At 46.2% G+C, this 20,128-nt stretch overlaps 1 protein-coding gene across 1 annotated transcript in view; it reads left to right on the top strand.

Moving 5' to 3' along the window:
- Positions 1-20,128, top strand: part of LOC105695499 (protein-tyrosine sulfotransferase) — a 118,009-nt gene that overhangs the window by 23,560 nt on the left and 74,321 nt on the right. The window contains exon 2 of the mRNA XM_012417053.1: positions 7,961-8,017. The gene's annotated coding sequence lies outside the window, so the exon portion shown is untranslated. The remainder of the gene's footprint in view (positions 1-7,960; positions 8,018-20,128) is intronic.

The following is a 20,128-nucleotide window of genomic DNA, read 5'->3' as shown; positions in this document are numbered from 1 at the left end:
CCGAGACAGTCCCGGTGTTTACCCTTCGAGATGAAACGCCCCCGTTAAAAAATAAAAGAAAAAAATCAGAGCGAAAAGGGGAATCGCCTTTGGCTCCCTTGAAAGTACTCTCTTTAGAGGGTGCACTGACACTGAATGCACTGTCTACCCTCTTCCATATTTTCGTAAAATGTAATAAATATTATAGAAACAAAAAATGAAGGAGGGGCCTCAACCTAAGAGCCTTCAGTGTTCACTCCTCGAGATGAAACGTCAGTTAAGTTAAAAAAGAAAAATGATCAAAAGGGGAGATCGCCTTTGGTTCCCTTGGAAGTACTCTCTGCAGGGGGTGCACTAACGCCGTGTACCCTCTTCCATATTTTCGTAAAATATAACAAATATTAAAAAATTGAGAAATAATAGGGGACTCGACTTCAGCTCTACCTTTAGTCACGGCCGATAGGTACGCGCAATTAGCACACTTTCGAGGTCGACTGGGTTTGGAAAAACACAAACAAAAAAAAAAACAACGAAAACCGACTCGGTCGGTGCTTTTTCGAAATTGCCACCGCGGAGGAAATTAACGCCGGCCCGTTTCGCGCTCCTCGCGCGTTACACTTTGTCGAGTGCCCCTTCGCAATCGCCGTGTAACGAATGGCCGGCGACATTTGCAAAGCACTTTTTAAACCGCGGCCCGACACCCACCGCGGGGAATTCATTAACCGGAAACCCGGTGGAGGGGTAGAAAAAAGGAAACGGCCTTGATTGTTCCGAAAAGTGCCCCACTTTTTCCCCAGTTTTCAATGTTCTCATTTTTTTCATCCCCTTTTCCCCCTGGCTTTCGATTTCGCAGTTTCGAGCGACTTTTCCCGGTTTTCCCTCGCCCGTCCCTTGGAGGGATCGGGTCGATACATCGAATTCCCGCGGCCATCGATATCCGTCAATGTCGCGACGTGCTTTCCCGATGCTAATTTCTGCCTCCCCCCTCCCTCTCTTCGCGAAATTTCGCCGACAATCGATCATCCCTCGAGTTCCGCGGAACTCGAGCAAACACCATTTCGCCCTCGACCTGATTGACTGTCCTTCTCTCTCCCGAATTCCCAGCCTCCCTTCATCTCTCTCTCTCGGCATGCAGTGAAATTCCCTCTGTGGAGAGCTTCCTGCGATCCTTTGTGCCCACTTTTGTTAGCTTTTGGGGCCTCTTCTTCCCCCTCGTTTCCTTTTTCTCCCCTCACTCCCGTGGACCGCCAAACGTCGGGCTTTCCTTTGCTTTGACTTTGAACTCTCGATACACCGTTCGGCCAATTTCTAAACCGATCTTGGTCACTTTATTTCCTGAAATCAACGAAGCCTGTAATAAAAGCCAGGCATTACATCTCGAATCCAGGAATTCCCATGTCCCGTGGAAATTGATAAGAATTCCAGATCAAAATGCGTTGTCAGTATTCATATAGGATTTTTATGCTCAATTGATTGTCCTGATTTTTCGGTACACCGGTATAATTATATATTGGATTAGTTTTATAATTTTCAATATTTTTCGTGGGCACGGGTTTCTTCGGATCCCATGTTATGGATATACTTTTTTGGTCATTTATTTCCTCTACGAAGCGAACCCTGATATCAGGACAATCGCGTCAAAGCCGTGCACGCGTGCATATCGATTGCAGCGCACCATCAGAAATCCACCTTGCACCGTGCATTCCAATTTCCACGTCGCTCGGCGATGCACTCGAGCGTGCGGAGCCTGCATTATGGGGTTCACTGGGAACTGCAATTTAGCCGGACCGAATTTGCTAAATCGGCTCGACGCCCAGCCCTCCTGGGCCCCGAAAAAGCTCCGAGAAGCCCATAACCCGCGGCTTTCATTTCGGAAAAAAAAAGAAAAAGAAATGAAAGAGAGTCGCCCTCCTTGTCGCGCCGGAAGCGGTCTTCACTGGGCAAAGTCGAAAATCCGACGCGGAACGGACGGACCGAATTAATGGCTTCCGGAATCCCGGCGAAAAATCCGCGGCTTCCGGCCGGTCCGGGAAACTCGATGCCTCGACGTTTTTCGGGGAATGAAAATGAAGGAGAACCGATATGCCGCTTCTCACTTTCTCCCACAATATTGAGAAGCCGTGCAAAGTCATTATTTTTTAATTTATATACAAATCCTGAAGAAGGATTACTCGAATTTCGGTGGGATTCCGCGAAACTCGATCCCTCGACGTTTTGCGGAGAATAAAAATGAGGAATATCCGATTCACTCCGTTTTTTTTTTTTTCCCCTACCACAATGTAGCGAAACCATCCAGAATCATAATTTGAAGTGATGAAAAAAAAAGATTATTGGTTTAATTTCGGCGAGACTCGATGTCGCGAAGTCTGACCTGGAGCAACTCGACAAGGATCGTTATTTAAATTCATTTAACAAGTCGTCCAGAAATCATTACCTAAATTTCGTTGAAATGCCAGGCAAGTTATGCCTGGAAATGTCGTCAAGAATCGTTACCTCAAAGTTCATGATAAGGAAATCGTGCAAAAATGATTACATGAATTCGAGGCTATTAACGGTGAATATCAATCAACTTCTATATTTGGGGAGGGGGATTGTATCGTTTGAAAATATGAAATTCTTTTCGATGACGTTTTTTGGCCCGAAAAGTCGGAAATCGTCCTTAAAGCCGACACCGAGGGAGTCGCCGTTTCAACGGGGCGGCATTTTAACTGCGACACGAAGACACGCGTATCATTCGCCTTAGAAGTTTGCGAGGCTCTCCGGCGTTCCTCGTTTAAGGTCTATTTGCGGGCTCTCCTTTCGAACGAGAGGTTTTCAGAGACCCCTTTTGAGGGTGTTCCGCATTTGCGGGGAAAGAGAGAGGTCGCTCGCTCGCAGGACACAAATTTGAATGGCGCCTACGAAGCCGAGGGAGTTTCTTTCCGAGGCGAAGGAGCCGCTCGTTTGGCTCCGTTTTCAAAAGCCCAAGGAAAGGCTCGCCGACTCGAAACTGCACTTTTGTGAAGCTCGAGCTTTCCGCTCTCCGTGGCGCCGGCTTATAAAAAATCGAAACAGGCCGAGAGGGTCCGTAAAAATGGGAACGGTTCAGCGGAGCTTTCAAATCTAGAAGAGGAAGAGAATAAAAAAGGGGGAAAAAAATCCGGAAAAACGCTCGCCTTTACTTTCCCCTGTTTCGGATTGAACTTTTTGAGGGGGTGAGGGGGGAGGAGGGGGGTTCTCTGTTTCTTTTTTTCTTCTTTCTCTCGAAACACTCGCCAGGCCTTCGAGAAGTTGAGCTTCCTGCAGGCGAGGAATCGATCCTGGAGCGGGGGAGTTACAAAGGGGAAGTGCCCCCGCGGTGCTTTCCTTTCCCGAAGTTTGTTCAAAACTTCCGACAAGTCTGGATCGGCTCGGGGCCGATGTTGCACGTACAGATGTTTACATCGAGTAAATCAAATCTCCCTCGAATGCAAATCAGCGAGAGCTTGCGCTCGCCTTGGGCTGCCTCTTGGAAGGGGGTAAATATCCGTTTGCGTAAGACAAAGGAGGTTCCCTTAAAAAACGGTAGTTTGTTTTCCTTTGAACGTCCAGATCTGCAAGTCGATGCGGTAGGTCATGGTCGAGGCACCTCCCAGCCGTAACTCGATGCCTACGATTTATGTACGAAATCGTTGTTACTTACAAAGAAAAAAAGGAAAAAGAAATAATAATTACTATACTTATCAGACCTTGTGCGGAATATTTATCGGGACTTTCTCTCTCCTTGAGTTTCTTGCCCTGCGTTTTATTCTTTATTTAGTGTAGGGTGACGTGGTCGTTCTACTGACGATACATTTTTTTTTGGTTGTAATCTTCTTGGTAATCTTTTTACTTTTTTTTTTTTTAATAGATAAATCAAATTGCAACACGCCAATGCACGCTGGGATACGTTCGCCTTATCACGTAGCTTTGACGTAGCTTTTATGTCTCTCCGTGATTGGCGGCTTTTCATCGACTGCCAGGATCTATCGGAAATTCGTCGAGCTCGACAACCGATATGGTAGGTCAGGGTTGCCCTCCTGGCAGGATTCGATAGGGCCTTCGGCCATTAATCCGTGATACGCTATCGTTGCACGGCTGATTATGCGAACAGTAGACCGCCGCAACGGAACGGTTAATTGTTTATTATCACAAGCCGGGAACGGTGTTCGTTGTTTCAAGGGGTCACGTAAAAGGGGCAAATATTAAAAAATATTAACAACGAATCTTTACAAAATATATTATTTTTCGATATTTTCACAATCCCCGTCGATTCCCAAGAAGTGCGTCGCCATTGTTTATTATCTCAAGCCGGGGACGGTGTTCGTTGTTTCAAGGGGTCACGTAAAACGGGCAAATATTAAAAAATATTAACAACGAATCTTTACAATATATATTATTTTTCGATATTTTCACAATCCCCGTCGATTCTCAAGAAGTGCATCGCCATTGTTTATCATCACAAGCCGGGGACGGTGTTCGTTGTTTCAGGGGGTCACATAAAAGGGGCAAATATTAAACAATATTAACAACGAATCTTTACAATATATATTATTTTTCGATATTTGCACAATCCCCGTCGATTCTCAAGAAGTGCATCGCCATTGTTTATCATCACAAGCCGAGGACAGTGTTCGTTGTTTCAGGGGGTCACATAAAAGGGGCAAATATTAAACAATATTAACAACGAATCATTACAAAACATATTATTCTTCGATATTTTCACAATCCCTCTTCGATTCTCAAGAAGTGCATCGCCATTCGAGAGTCCTTTTCACGAAAGAGCGCCCATCATCCATTTTTTCGATTATGCTCGATTTTTTGGCAATGTATTTGACAATTTTTTTTTTAACATTTGCACAATTCATGACAATTCTCGAGGAGGAAGTGCATCACCGTTAGAAAGCCTTTCGAACAAGGAAGTACTTTTTCACGAAAGCGCGCCCATTTTCTATTTGTTTGGTTATGCTTGATCGCGCTCCAGTTACTCTCGGCGTAATTGCGGCGCTAACGGCGTTTATTTTCGCCCGCAAAATCGCGGCGATCGTTAGGATGCATTCCGCGGTGCAATTTTCTGGCAGACGATCGTCCCGCACTTGGGACGTCCGTGAAGATCGATCGTTGGCTCCGATACGCCTCGCGATTAAAGGTTACGGTCTAATTACTCCTGTCGGCACTTCAATCCTGCCGACACTCGGCCGTAAAGATACCTCTCGAGTTTATCTTGCGCCATGAAAGTCATTGTCGACCGAGTCGGCAAGAAATCTCCCCTTAACCTTCCCTTATTCTGGATCTCGACCTTTCGGAACTTTCCAAACTCGATTTGTCCCCGGGAATATTGAAAGCTAAAGGAAAAGTCTTACCTCACTTAAATCGAAGAGATCGGCAATTAAATGAGGCGGCGTCCATAATTCAAGAAGCTTGTATACAAAAATTAATTTCTATTAATAAGGGTTCGTTAATCGCGTTTTTGATCGAATGATAAGAAATTAGAGATGCATACATGGATCGCGTTAATTCCTGAGGGAATGGATGCAGTCCGACCTGACGACGGGGATCATATCACATCGAGAGATAACTGTAGCAACTCCTGTAAAGCGCCCTAATGGGTTTCTGCGCCCACCCTCCGTGGCTTTGTGGGTGGTGGGTGGCAGTGGGTGGCAGTAGGTGGCAGTAGACGACAGTAGGTGGTAGGTGGGTACCGACAGGTGGAAAATAGGTAGCGGTAATTGGGTGGTGGGTGACGGTAGGTGGCTATGGGTGGCAGTGGGTGGTACATGGTGCCACTAGGAGGAAGTGGGTGGTGGGTGGCCAGCCAGAGGGATGGAGGAATTCTGTCTACACGTACACTCAGCCAAGTACCTAACAGTTAACTTGGCTAATGAGTTTATGGCAACGTGCGCGGAATAAACGGACCTGGATTCAAGCTTCGGCCTGATCTTCGGCCTTTTCCGCCACTTACGGTCGAAAGTCGCGAGAGGATGTGACGTGAAAATTTCGGAGAGATCTACGGAGTAGCTTAGAAATTATTCAGAATTTTCTTACTCTTCTAGTTCAACGAGGAAAATTCAATGTCGGGGAAAATGATACATTTTAACGATATCTGGGCTTACCCTCGATTCATCCTCCCTGCTGGCAGGTTAGTTGCCGTGCGTTTATTTTCCCTCGTAAAAACTCAACGTAGACATCCCTGATTCCTGTAATTAAATATTGCAGTTTGCAATTAACGCGTTACGTCGGGAACGCTTAGGAGATCCATTTCATACGCCACGCACTCGGGCGATGCTATCGCAGCCCCTTGTAGCAGCATGTACTTTGTTACCGTAATGATACGTATCTACCGGCTGGCAAAAGAAGTCCCCTTTTTCCGTTCTTATAATTACAGGCACCGTAAAGACGTAATTTGCAGCCATAATGGCCGAAGAGCCTCGGCATTATGCCTCCGCGACCACGCGATTACGGCTCGCGGTTTTATAAAGCGCGGTTTCCGGCGCGCCGACGAGTAACGCGATTGCTCGCATAAATCCACATTATCTTGTGAAGGTAAACGAATGGAAATAATATGAAAATTACAGGGGAACAAAACAGTGTAAAGTAACAACTTTCCACGGAACAAAATCCCCCCGCCCAAAAAAAAAAAAAAGAAAAAACGAAAGGCGCGCCAGATATTTTCCGCGAATATTTCATAAACTCAATAAACCCAATTACTCAAGATTCTGTTTAACTGAAATTTTACAAGAATGCCAAAATTCATATTCCCTTCTGGCGGTTAAATGTCAGAGTTAGAAATTTCCCATTAAATGTATTGCGCCTGTTAATAATTAAAAGTCGGATATTTAATTCGGGGTAATTTCGGGCAGTGGAATTTTCCGACAAAGATAGAGAGGTCTTTGGTTCCTGGGTTCCTGTAATTATGTCATTTCCGAGAGAGACGCAATTACTCGCACTTTATTAGCTTTAATAAATATTTTATTAAATGGTCAACGGTCAGCCTCAGTTCTCCCGGTTAAAATGTCGGGGTTAATGCTTTCCGTTGAACGTTAGGCTCGTAAATAATTAAAAGCCGGGCCTTTCACTCGGGGAAGTTTCGAGGACTCTTTTCCGGGATGAAAATTTCCCCGGGAAAATGGAGGTCGCCTGAAATGAAGCGCGTCAATGGCCGAGAAGTTTCCCTCCCCCTCGTGCTCGACGGGAGTAATTGAGACGTTAATTAAGGACACTAATTGCGATCGCGAATTCCCCGAAGAAGTTTTAAGTTCTTCCGAGGCATCGGACGGGTCGTTCGATATATCGCCGGAAGAGGGAGGCCTCGTTTATTGGCAGTTTAAGGGTCGTTTAATTAAACCCGCCAATTACCGGTAAGGTCTGCACCGAAGAAATCAGCTTATAGACCCAAGAAGCAAGTGCGCGATTTAATCGAAGACCCTCGAATTTTTAACCCGTCAAATTATCGCTAATTATTTCGGCGAAGTGACTGAGAAAAAAATCCAGGGCGCGGGAGGAATTAATTAGGCACTGTATTTTTCAACGTCTTGTGTGCGCACATTTGAGAATTTTCGATCTCGCAACGCGTTATCCATATTTATCGGAAATGCTATCCGAGGTAAATAGCTGGGTAATTGAGTGCTCTAATTATAACAGAAGTCGCGACTTACGGCCGAAAGGATCCGGTGGAGTCATTTCTCCGATAATTATCCGCAATGCCGGAATCTTGTCGGATGTTCACAACGTGCAATTAACGACGGTAATTCCAAGCGCTAATTAAACAAGGCAACCCGGGTAATTGCGGCGCGAAAATGGAACCCGATATTTCGGCGTTGGAACGTTCATTTCCCTTACAAAAGAATAAAGAATACGCGAGACGATATTCTTGCGCGATTTTAGTCTTTACGAGCATTATCCTATTTACTCTCCCTTCCAATTTGTAAATCTTTATTATCTTTACGAGTCATTGTGAATTAATTTTGACATCTTAAATTTCCAGGATTTTGGCCAGTCGCTGCTCAACTTCTCTCGGTTCTCGCCAATTCCTGCTAATTTTGTAAGTTTTTTTCCTCAGTTCATTATTGGCCGGAAAAATTCGGCCACCCTGTTATTTATTTATACGCTCAAAGGGGCGCGATCAGCCCCCAGTGAATAATCAAGGCTCATTGTTCCTCCTTGCTGTATTGGTCCTGGCAGCTAGGCTGGGATCGCCAACTCAATTAAATTCTGACCTATGACACATCGGGTTATTTGGCTTGGGTTTCCTGTTTTCACACCCGGTTCAGAAATTAATTAGATCACCCCTTTCTTCCCCGTTTCTCTTCGCCCGATTTTCTTGGTGCCCTCGGGAATTTCGTCGCCGTGCCGAAAATGTTATCTTCCTCCATTTCGTCCTGTATATCCAGTATATTCTACATATCCTATTCCATAAATCCTGGTCTCCCAGTTTCTGTCCCCAATACAGAAAATTTGATCCCTCTCTAACCCTTAAATAAAACCATAAAAATTAAAAACTTATATAAATTCTATCGATTATCGCGCCAAATCGGCTGAAAACGTACTTAAACGTCGCCAGACGCGGGCCGTTCTTTATTATCACAATTTATCCACTTCTCCGAGGAATTACGCGCCGTTAAACCTTTTAACCCTTTCATTACCATTATATCCATTTCATTGCGAGAAATTTTTCCTCTCGGTTAACCGCAGCGGCGACCGCAGTACATAATTTCCCAGTTTCCGCAGCCGGATAGGCACCGTTCTTAATCGCCATATTTTTCGCCATCGTTTACAATCGAAATTCGACTCAGTGGGGACATCCTTCTCGCAGTATTCTTTTCTTTTTCATGTCATCGTTGCGAGAGAAAAAAAAGAAAAAAACAGGAAAAGGAGGAAGGGAAAAAAGGAAAGAGAGAAAACGGACATGCAAATGCCCGACTCGCGCTCCGTTCGACGCCGCGATGAAAACCCGTCCTCCTGGCGAATTTATTTACGCAAATTTCGCGGGGGTGTTCCTCCTCTTTTTCCCTTCTCTTCCTTTCTGTTTTCTTCTTCCCTCCGATCCTCTCTCGGCGTATAATCGTCTCTCCGAGAGGTACGGGAACACAGTCGCTTTCCTTTTCTTCGTCTCGCGCGTTTTTCCTGCCTCGGCTCGGCTCTTTTCCTCGCTTTTAGGTCGCGCAAGCCGGTGACACTTTACGCTCGTTGAATCCGATTACCCGAGTGCTGTAAAGGTGCACGGAGAGCGGAATAAGATGTTACAGTTACCGGAATGGCGGCGGCAGCGCCAGAAATTGTATGTAAATATGGGAGCGCGTTACCAACCCGGAATCGCTTTCCCTCGTGGAAATTTCCCGCTTCCGGGGTACGCAGGTGAGGCTGGAAATCTTGAACAGGTGCTTTCACCGTTTCCCCTGAAATCCTATGAGAATGCAGGAAAATTCAGGGGAACTCCCGTGAAATTTAGAAATTCCTCCGGCATCCTCGAAGGATCCCCCGAAATTTCGACAGTGATTTCCAGGAATTTTCGAGTGTACATTTCAGATGTACTGTTAATAAATATCCAGGGTTTTCAAGATTTTCGCAATTGTGTGTAATTATGGCTTTGACTATTTCCCCTGAAATCCTATGAGAATGCAGAAAAATCCAGAGGAACTCCCGTGAAATCTCGAAGTTCCTTTAGCGTCCACGCGGTATCCTCGAAATTCCTGGAATCCTCAGGATCACCTTGGAAAGTTTCGAAAATCTAGAAATGAATATAAGGAGGGATAGAATAAAATTCCAAAACATATCTCATCCAGGTCGTGACCAATGGACATCGGACAATGAATAGATTTTTCCGGTCGGATAACAATGAGGACGTTGAAACGCGAAACGGACATCATCCCGTAATTTTAGGGCGAATAGGGGACATTTTGGTGAAAAAACGGAATCCTGGAAAAATAATTAGGGAAATCACCTCGACCCGGGGGTCCTCAAGGACGAGTCCGGGAGACCCGGGAGGGCGCATAAAAGAGTCCTGACAAAAGGAGGTCGTAGTTCACGGGTTTCGCGGATACGCCCCACACGCGAGGCTCTCTAATGCCACCTAGGTACCGCGGATAAAAGGCGAAAGACAATGGACCAGGTACACCCCCGCCACCCACCCCTGGGGAGCACAATGTCGGGCCCTGAAACGACAATACGTCCGATAGCTGTTGCGACAACAATAGTGCTCCGTCGCACCGGAGCAATATTTCAAACTTACCCCTCCGCGATGCGAAATCCTGAAGATGACTCCTGCCCCCTCCCCCCCGCCCGGCTTTTGTCGTGCAGATCCCGAGGGATCGGCATCTTCGAGTTCGAGACGGGACTATTCTGACCCTTGGGTGTCTCTCGACTTTTCCCAGTATCGGGAAAAATTGGATTTTCTCTTCTACTCCCAAGATAGACGGAGAGGAATGACTTTCCTTCACGCCGCGAAAAAACAGGGCCCGTGATCGGAACTATCCGGTTAAACGATTAAAATCATCATGATTTCTGTTTTTAAAAAAATTAATTTTTAATTTTTGTTTAAGAAATCATGGTCTAAAAAGATTAAAAAAAAATCCATTCTGCTGAAGAGTACGGCGTGGGTGTGAGGATGAATAAATGTGTGACCTCAGTCGCGCCATTATTTATCCTGTTTAGAAATCGGGGAATTCTTTTTATTGGCGTATCTTCGGGAGGGTGGAGGATCTTTTGCAGTCTTATCTGGGAGGGGCCGTCCTGTTGGTATCCTCTGACTCTCTCCGGGCCGATAACGAGATCGACTTTGTTGCAGCATCCCGATTGGACGTTCCCGAAGGAGCCATCCCGGCGCGGTTGATCTTGTTTCGGAGTTCCTTTGCCAGCCGAGACAAACTGTTCCCCTGAACCCGGACGTACGTCTGGGGTAAGGACTCGCGGGGGGTGCCTTTTCAACCGCTCTCGCAGACTTTGGGCACTCCACCCCCGTCCGGAAGGTGTCCTCGAGCTTTCAGTGACCTGTGCGCAATTCCCTTTGTGCGCTCCGTCGGGTTCTGGGTCGACCTCGGAGAGAAAATCCCGAGGGAACGCCCAATCTGTCCCTGGGTGTGACTCGGTCCAGCGCGAATCCGCGGTGAAGGGAGAATCGAGTTCCTTGGTCCTGTCCAAAATTCCCCTGACCTCTGATTAGGGATGAGGAAATTCAATTATGGTACTTTTGGTCTTGGTCTTGATTCTGTGTACTCGAGGCTTTGTTTTGTATTTTTTGCAAGTCCATCACGATCGATCTTGCTCCTGATTATTGCGCTCTTGAGACAGCTATTTCGAAACACGTGGAGACATTGAAATTCGATCGACAAATTTATTGGTAAGAATTAGGTTTTGTTATATACATATAATTAATATATTTAATTTCACGGATTTATGGGGAATTTTTCGTAGGGAACGGGGTAGGTTGAAAATGTCTGTGAAAATATATCGGGCGTATCAGGTCTGATTAGGATCCGGTAGTCGGGTTAAGGGGTGTCTTCGGGGTCCCTGGGAACTTCGGGGCGAGTCCCGGGAACTTCCGGGAACCTCGCCCCGGGGTTTATCTTCCGGGCGAGAAGTTTGGCCAATCTTGGAATCCGCCGTTTCCGGGACTGGCGCGGGAATTCGCGAAGGGGTGGAAAATTAGTTTGCACGGCGCGACTCTTGGGCGGGACTTTCGGGGACGGGGGTTGTCGACGGTCAGGGAAGAAAGCGCGTAATTCGCCACCGGGACGATCTCGTCGGCACTTGGCCAGGTGGGCTAACCAGGGGACGTTTAGTTTGGCCCACCCCTTGAAGGTAATTTTCATTTCATTCACTTTCACTTTAAAAGGCGAAAATGTGGGGTGGAAAACCGCCACTTAAGTTTCAAGCCTTCTTCCTCGAATCAAAACCTATCTCTCACCCCCCATTTTTTCCCCGAAAAATCAAGAAAATCTCTGAAAACTTCTTCGAAAAATCCCCACCCTTCCATACATCTCCGAGGAGAATTAGGGAAAAATCTGCAAGGGTGGCGAATTCGAATCTCCGATGAGAGATTCAGGGAAATTCGAGGGAAATTTCAGGGTTCATTGAAATCCAGGGAAAAGTTCTCCACCCCGGGATGCGAAAGACTCGACTTTCACCCCTTCTCGTCGATTCCGGGGGTGGAATCGGTCGTTCCCCTTTCGAGCCATTCGGCACGCGCAGTTTCCCTGGAACGGGGGTAATCGGGACTCGAGTCCTTAAGGCACGTCGTAATTTCGCGAAATTATCCCTAAATGGCTTAAAAGCCCGGAACCTCGCGGGGGGACGAGGGGGGTAGGGGGTGATTTTGCAGAAACCGCGAACTTTTGACCGATCCGAGCTCGATCGCCGTCCCTGCGGTCCGTAACTGCGACAGTTTCCGGAGGTACGGTAACTACGGTAACTACGGTCACCGTAGTTACCGGTAACGTGGACGCGTCCTGTTTCCATGAATCTTCACCCGGGAGATGGGAACACGTGTCCTGGATGACGTACAACGCGGCTTAAGAGGCATTGTCTTCGGAATCTGGTTCGACGGTTATCCCTCGGGATCTGGTCCAACAGTGATCCCTCGCGACCTCCGGTGCATCCCGAATGATAACGAGAAAGGATAAGGGGCTCGAGCTGTCGGCCGATATTTCCATACTCCAGAATTTCCGTCAAACTGTGAAATTATTAAGCCGATACGAAAGTCCCGAACAATCGTTTACGAGACTTGTCTCTGACGTCCCTAAAGCTAGCGCTACGTCAGCATAACCGCATAAATCATACACCAAAATTTATTGCTTTTTTATTTAATGTTAAAGCTGGCATAGCCACTGATTTTTTTTAAAACGACTGGAGCAATAAAATTCAAATTTGTGTAATAAATGAGCAATAAAAAAGCAATCGATTTTGGTGTATGATTTATGCGGTTATGCTGACGTGAAGCTGCTAGCTTTAGGGACGTTTGTCTCTGAACTGGATGTTTGCCGAATCGTTTAAAGATTCTCAAAGTGAACATGGAGACCCTAAAAAATCTGCCGATACCCATAAAATTTAATTTAAACATTTTCTTGTTCAAACTTGAAATTGTCTATACAAAAATATAAATATCAAGAGGGCCAGGACTTTTCTTAGGACCTCCTTATTTATGTGGGAAATATTCAAGGATTTTGTACAACTGGTTTAGAGAAAAGGATGATGAATGATCCCTCAGGTGCCACTTTCACGTCGCCTTAATTGTTACCATTAAGGAAACGTCCTTAAGTTAGGGTTAAGGAAAAAAATTGCGTCTATTGATCTTATGGGCAGGGGAGGTGGTAGTGGTGTATAATTAATGGCCCTCGTAAATAATGGTCGCGGTCGATCGATCGGTCGATTGTTTGCCCAGCGATCGACCCGTTACTGCCGGTCGGTCCGGAAAAGCGGAACGGCGGAATCCGCCCAGAAAACAGGCGGAACGAATCGCAGCTTCACCGAGGGGACGTTTAATTGTTTCCCCTCGGTACTTCTCCCCGAGTTTTACGGACAATTGCCGGTCACCGAGTTCGCCAATTGCCGAGTCGCTTTGCTAGAAGAATCGGCCGATGGGTCCTGGATTCGCCTAGATGTCCCTAGAGGAATTCCCTAGTCTCCACTAGACGAACGCCCGAGCGGTACCGATGCAGATTTAATTATTTGGCAATTAGAAAATATTCTCATTAATAACTGAATTTTATTATCGTTGCTCTTTGAATGGGTCGAAATCGTTAAGGCACTTCGTTGACGTCTTTCGGCGGTGGCGTTAATCTTTGGACAGAGTTTCATAAACAGGAGCTCGTGCAAACCGGAGGAAGCGCGAACCGCCGGCTTTCCCACGATGTAAACGGAGTTTCATAATTTCTGCAGTCTGCGGAAAGCCGCTTAAGGGATTCCCCTTCGGCGTCTAGGACGTTGATTAACAAATCCGGTGCATAAATCATGGCCGACCTACGGGGGAGGAGATCTTGTCGATTTTGCGATGACTGAAAATCGATCATCGGTTCGAACACTTCTTTTCCAAATTCGATTCTGTATCGATCGTCGATTAGATCATTTTTTTGTTTTAATTCGATTTTGTTTCGATCGACGATCGATACAATTTCTAGCAACAATTCACCGGTAAAAAGTTCCCTTGAGTAGTCTCTAGACCGCTTAGATCTGAGGAAATGCGATTGCGGTAACGAGCCTAACTACCCTAGGTGCACTTTGGTGCACTCGACGGACCGGGTGCATTATCACCGAAATTGCTCCGAGTTCTTCCGAGTGATAAGGCACCACCTGCTCCGTTCCCGCTATCGAGCGACTCTTCCGCTCCCCGAAACTCTCGTGGGACCAGTTCTGCACAAGTCTCGGACCGGTCCGACAGAAGTCCTGCACCGGTCCGGCCTCTCGGATAAGTGCACATTGCACTTGTCGGGGGAAATGCCGAGGGTTGTACCTCCAGGGTGCAATTAAGTGATCCGCGTAACGACGATTCGCTCTCGAAATTCCCTCGAAACCCGAAAGTTTCCCTCCCTAGAGACATTCCCTCCCTTTTGTTTTCCTTCTATTTTATTCTCCCATGCTCTTTGGAGCAAGGGAGGAAAATTTTTATTTTCCTCCTTGATGTTCATTTAGATCGCCATTGAAGACTCCGAGCAATGAACATCCCCCAAAAACGATTCTCTATTGCTTTTAATTTTTTTTCTCGCGTGCGCTGAAACTTTCCTCTGTATTTTTTTTTTGTTTAATTTTATTCTTGCATGCTGTTAAACTTTCCACCTTATAGAAGGTGTTCCTTTAAATCTCCGTCAAGGAAACCACGCAATGGGTAGTGCCAAAAAATTGTCCAACATCGCCGGAATAACATTTTTTTTTTTTTAACTTTGCGCGAAATTTTCCGCGAATTTCACCGCACGGCCGACCCGCCTAACTCGAATTTATTTGCAACCCCGTCGACCGCGTTTCGGAAATAAATAACCGTCCTGTCGTTTGTCCAACGCACAACGAAGTGTCTTTTATTTGCCCGACTTTTTGGCGGGGCCATTTCGCCGAATTTCCCTCGTCAAATTCCGCGCCCGCGAGAATTCCGAACTAATCGGCCGCACCTGCGAAACTTTGCCCTAATTGTTCCTAAATAGAAAAAAGAAAAGAAGACGAATCAAAACAGGGAAACAGGTAATTTTTATTTTATTTCAAAAAAATGTATTTTAAGTCAAATTAAATAGAGCCTATCGATAATAAACACCCCCTCGTTACTCGCAATTCCTCTCCAACGTCCATCCAGTTCTCGCTCCGGGGTTAATTAAAAAAATATGTTGAAATTTGAATATTTCACGTGCGCGAGCTTAAAAATAGAAACTTTGAAATTAATTGAAAGTAATTAAAAATCCGTACGGTGGTCGCGCGGTTCCAATTCCTCGTAGGTCCCATTTTATGAATTTTATGATTTATTCCAGGGTCTAGTTACGGTCCATTAATATTTCTCGAAATCACCGCTCATTTCGTCATTAGAACATTTCCGATTTAATAATCCCAAGAGCGGTGTCTAACTTTGCGCATCGCAGGAGCGTCTTTGGTGGAAGACAAAGAGGATTTCAACACAAAAGGGCTCGGACATCGTCTCTTCCCCTGGAAGCGGTATTTAGTATTCTCTTCGAAAATGGCCGAGTGCCTTTCGCGGAGTCTGCGTCTCTCCGACAACGTTAAGCAGCCGAGGAAAGGCTCCTCTCCATTTCCCGTGAGCAGAGATCGGAAAGTTCCCATTCCTTTGGGACCGTTCCCTTAATAATCCCCTTCCGTCCCTCCACTCTCCAGGAAACGACAAACCGAAACTTTCCAGTCCAAATCGGTCCGCTCTATAGGGCATTATTGCCATCTTCCGTGGGAAATGTCACCGTCTCCTTGTAACTCGCAACAATGGACAGGACAGTCCATATTGACAAAGTTTGAGAGCTGGGCAAAAACACTGGTACACATCCCCGAGTTATGGCGGGAGCAAATATTTGCTCTATCGATTTCCCGGGGAAATAAAAATTTCCGAAATAGAAGGGACTCTCTTCCCTCTTTCCAGGGAGGAAAATCCTCCCTCGAGGAAATTCTTGAGGAATCAATTTTCCTCTTTCACTTTCAAACGCGATAATAATTGCCTTGGCACGTCCCTTGAGAATTTTGGTGAAAAAAAAAAATTCTCGCTAATGATTAGTTTTGGGTGTTACTTTAAGAACGTATTTTCAATTCTGGGAGTCTGATAAGATAGTCCTGATTTTTATCGAAGATTTTTACAGGGTTGTTTCTCTTTGGAGTTTTTATCTCCGATATTACGGAAAAGCGGAACCGTACTTAGCCCATCGATTCACGCATTGAAAGTTCTTAATGAATAATTTCCGCATTCAGATTTTAAACCTGAGAATAATTCCCGAGATAAAGATTTCATCGAACCGGAGGAATACTCGAGTGATTGAAGGAATAATTATTTGACTCAGACTCGAACAGGAATTATGGTAATTTGAGTTCACTCGAGTCGAATGTTCCTTGTAATAACGAAATATATTTCTGCTTCAATGGCATTTTTTCTCAGTGCAGGCAGGATCATCTCTAGCGAATATTTATAAAAGATTATTATTGTATCCAAGTTTAGGATATTCATAATCGTGAGAGGTGATATAGATTTTTTTTTATTTTTCAGGATTTTTAGGGAATCGTTTCTTCTCGGAGCCTTTATCTCCGATATTGCGGAAACGAGCATATTTAGTCTATCGATTCGCATTTGCGCCGCCACGTGCACCATGGATTTCCGCGAGGCGAAGCTAACCATATCGCTTCAGTTTCATTTTGGCGACCCAATGGTTCGCAAACAATGATATGGCTCCATCGCGCGCCCAGAAGAGCCGGGATAGGATCGGATACATTATGTATGAGCCCGACAAGGGCCGCGGGACGTTCCATTGTTCCGGATAAGAGGAACTCCGGGACGCGCGAGAACCAAAGGAAACGGGTTAACGACGTTAACCTCCGGATTGCCTCGCCAAGGGAACATTCCAACCCCTTGACGTTGCGTTGAGGGACCCTCGAGAATAATCCCCCGCGAACATTTATTAACCACGAGGACCAATTTCCCACCCCCTGCGGAAATTCATTGAATTTTTACATCAATCCCTGGCTCCCTAAAAACCACGAGAAAAAATATTAGTTTCCCTTTCAACACTCAGCAGCAATGTTCACAAAGCCTAGTACAAGAGATCAGCTGATCGCGCCTCTCGGTTAGTGATTTAGAAAATTCTATACATTATTTTTAATAAGCCGCTCCATGGAAATTTGGCTAAATAGTAATTTCTTGAGTAATCACCAAGAGAACAATTTCAAATGTGGATTTCAACTTTTTCGTCTGAACATATCGTCTACAGGGACCAATCGATGAGATCGGGGTGGTCTAGGAAATCCTTTATTTTCATGGAAAGGAGGAAAAATTATTGAGATCTGGATTTTATCTCTTTCACTCCGACAGCGTTTAAAGACCCTAGTTGGGTGATCAGCTGATCGCCTCGCCGGTGGTCCAGCGAGTACTTAGGAAAGTCTTCTAGATTTTTATTAAATTCCTCGTTAATGTGGAAAGTGGGGTTGCTGGGGTAGTTTCGCCTTTTTTTTCTGGGGAAGTCACGACCACCCATGAGAGTTCTTTCGTGTCCCCCGTGTAAAGAGGAGTCATCTCAAGGCCCGGACGCCATCGGCCTGCAGGAAGTTACATTTTTACGGGTCGTTCTCTCCCGGGCTCCTCGTTACCCGGGTCGCCGGCATAAAAACGGCCATTAATCGCGGAATCTTGGAGGGAGCCTCCTGTATTGTTTGCCGGGAGGCGGCTTCTCCCTCGGGAGCTGCGAGTTGCAGAGGGCTCGGCATTTCCGGGGTTTATTTCCAGGCCGCGCTCCAGTTCCTCCTCGAGGACCCTTCGCGGGGTCGGCCGAGTCCTGCAGGATCACCGGGACCGGACCGGAAGTGTCGCACATGCCTTGGAGAAGGTCGCTGATTTTTTTCTCCGACCTCTTTTGAACGTAGTTCCCAGAAATCCTATTGGGAGAGGTCAGGATCTCTCCATCGTCATAGGAGCGAAGTATGTCCTGTAAATCGCGCCGAGAGGGCCGTAGAATTTTTTCCTGATCCCTATAAAATGAAATTGTTCCTGGATCATGCTAGGAAACGTCGGAGAATGCCAGGAAATATATGGAAATGTCTGGGAATTTCTGGTTCCTTTAAAGTGGCTCCTGGGTCGCTTTAAGGATGACCAAGGATCTGTTTTCCATTCCTGCAGAGAGGTAGCTCAATTTTAAATTTACGTCATGAAGTTTCACCTTAAAATTCCTTTTAAAGAGGTGGAGCGTCCATTGTGCATCCGGGCTGAAAATAATTCCAATTTTGAAAATTTTTCAGGGCACTTGAATTTTTCTCGTTAATTAAATAATGAGAATCGAGCGCAGATACATTAGCTGGTAATTGGTTCGAGCTTGGCCAACATCGATCCGTCCAATTTCGGGGGTATGCCAGGAGATGTGTTAAGCTGCGAAGCCTGCCTCGATTACGGGCCATGAATTCCCTTATCAACAGAGGCGCCGGCCCATACGTCGTTACGTCGTCACACGGGTAACCAATCGATCTAATCAATCGACTATGGACTGCCCTAAGTACACGAAGAGGCGGCCGTGTTTCCTCAAGAGCGGAGCTGCAATCAGTGCGAAATATCCGCCGTAGGAACATCGCCTCTGTAGTGGTCGATCGATTAATGTCGGCTCATCGATCGACTCATCTCACCTCTCCAAATGTCGGAAGCTGGACCGATGAACGCGTCCAATATCACATAAACGTTTAAAAAATAAATCCTTCGCAAAACATCGAACCCCCCATCTAAATTTCCCGCGAGAAATTAAAATAGAATAGAAAGATATTTTCATAGCGAGACGCGATGCGAGTCTTGCCGAGGCTAGGGATATTTATTTTTCGAGGTTTTCGGACGTGACTTTGTTTTATATGGTTTCGTCATTGGGATTAATTGTGATATTATCGAGGACAGGTGACTTGGACGAATCGTTTTTCGCGGTGCACAGAGTGGACTCGAGCTAACTCGAGGAGGAGGTCGATACTCGAGCGACAATGACCACTCGAGAAGTTCTCCGGGATGCTGGAATCCGCAACAATGGCGGGCATGTTTCCATTGCCGACTGACAAGACCTATTTACCAGCGGGAGTCCCTCGATGACCCTTCGCCCCTCGAAAATGCATTCTCTCCATGAAATGACATCCTGCGCGAGAGACGAACCGATTCCTCTCAGCGAGGAAAAATAGCCCGAAAACAGGGACGCGGATTAACCCAAAAATCGAGAAGCCTCCCCTTAACCCTTTACAGCTCAAAGATAAATCAGTCCACCCATGTTGGCCCGAAGAAAAAAATAAAAACCAGACGCGACACCATTTCCTCCCTTTTCCCTCGTTACATCTCGCTCCCCCAATTTGGGTCTTTTTGGGGGAATCGCGAGGACTCCAGGGAAATAATTCCCCAGGGTTGAGTTTCGCAAATTGCGGCTACTCGGCCGCAATTAAAAAGTTTACCCGGGGGTGTTCCACGGGGATTATGCCAGGGGGAAAGTTGTTCTCCATTTTTCTCCCCTTTTTCTCTCAAATTGGCCCTCCTTACGAGATAGAGAGGCGCGGCTGAAAAGCGCGTTTCGAGGGGCCTCGTGGAGCGCTCGAAGTTTTCTCCGTGCCTTGCCAAATTCCCTTTTTCGGCCGGTATATCTTCTGCGTAATGAAGTAGAGAAGGAGAAAAGTGAACGTCTCTTAAAAAGGCATACATGCGTATGCACGTGGATACATAAAAATATACCCGCGAGTAGGAATATCTGTTTCTTTTCCTCTTTTTTTTTCCCTTTTTTTTTTTTAAGAGCGGGTCTGGGATTTTCTGCAAAATAGGAGGTAACGAGTCGGGAGATCCGAGTCCCGACTTTTCTCAAAATAAGATGCATTCCCTCCCGCTTTCGAGGGCAGGAAAATCGGGCACTCTGGCCGAGTGGTTTCCTTCCACGCGGGAGAATCCGCCGGAAATCGCGGCAGCTGCGATTAAACCGTCCGAAGCGGGCGAATCCGCTGCGGGGGAATCGTCGCGACTCGGCCGACGACT

This window comes from Orussus abietinus, unplaced genomic scaffold (genome assembly GCF_000612105.2).
Source record: "Orussus abietinus isolate OABI.00-Male unplaced genomic scaffold, Oabi_2.0 scaffold68, whole genome shotgun sequence".
Classification (NCBI taxonomy): domain Eukaryota; kingdom Metazoa; phylum Arthropoda; class Insecta; order Hymenoptera; family Orussidae; genus Orussus; species Orussus abietinus.
The sequence above is the reverse complement of the archived record's forward strand: the minus strand, read 5'-3'. Positions and strand labels throughout refer to the sequence as shown.